Genomic DNA, 1,194 nt, shown 5'->3' with positions numbered 1-1,194 from the left:
CTCGTCTTCATCATGGCATTCAGGTGACAAGTCCACCGTGCACCACGCCGTCTACGGCGGCATCAGAGACATCACATGCAAGTACCGAGGCGCGAACACGAGAAGCCTCAAGCGCCGCTGTGGACCGTAGCTCTTCCCCATCAATCGTCCAAACTCGGTCTCCACGTCGAACACACCTTGCACGAGTGGCGCAGTGGCAACCACATCCCAAGAAGAGAAAATCGTCTAAGTCCACCCAATGAGGAAACAGCTTGCTTACTAAGTGTTTAGAAAAAAAAATCGTCCCGGGCGTTTGTCAATCGAAATAAACCTTGAATGACCATTGATCAATCGGAACTTGTCTTGTCCATCTGCTTCTACCCACCAAGTTGTCTCATTGCTTCGCTGACTCGTCTTATGGCGCTGCCATTTGACATACCAATCAGAGCCATGTAGCCCTAGAGAGTCAAAGCCAAATAAGTTTCGTATGGAAAAGAAATGGGATTTATTTCAAAATAAATGATTTTCTGGTCTTTGGGCTGCTATGGCATCCACAGGAAGCGTATGAACACAAGAGCACCCTCGTTTGATCCGCAAAAATTTAGCGCTTCTGCTGTGCTTGATTTGAAACGCACAGCAGACAGAATCGCCGAGCACGACCCGAAATACTGACTGCCAATTAATCGCACCTGCCTCAATCCCAAGAGCAATATGTTGTTACAAAAAGGGAATACATATGTTACTTTCAAGGAGGTGACCGAACTATCCCGCTGAACAACATATTAAGGTACATTCAATCTTCGACGTTTGCTGCTCCTCCGCCTGGGACGCATTCAAAGCCCATGAGCGAACCGATTCAACCTCATCCGGCTGTATCAAAAATATCCCGCTAATGCCAACTCGCGAAGGAAGCACGCAGTGAATCATCAACTCTTGATGAGGCCATGATCAGCCGCAAGCAGGCCCGCCGCATGCGTGCCCGCCACAACCGTGCTGAGGTTGACAAGACGGGAGGTCCAGTCGCGTGGAGGTGCTTTCCAAATCAAGCGTGAAGGAGACGTGTCGCCAGCCAACTGCGCCTCTAGGATCCTGATAGTCGTCGGTCAGGAAAGGGTACTTTTGCAAATGTTAGCAGTTCAAGGCAACAAGAAATCCTTCAATGTGAATGTTTCCCGGAAGTGTCTTTGGGGATCAGCAGCTGTGTGAGGGGAGCCT

This window comes from Monosiga brevicollis, genomic scaffold, assembly GCF_000002865.3.
Source record: "Monosiga brevicollis MX1 MONBRscaffold_54 genomic scaffold, whole genome shotgun sequence".
In the NCBI taxonomy this organism is placed as follows: domain Eukaryota; class Choanoflagellata; order Craspedida; family Salpingoecidae; genus Monosiga; species Monosiga brevicollis.
This window is presented reverse-complemented; position numbering follows the sequence as displayed.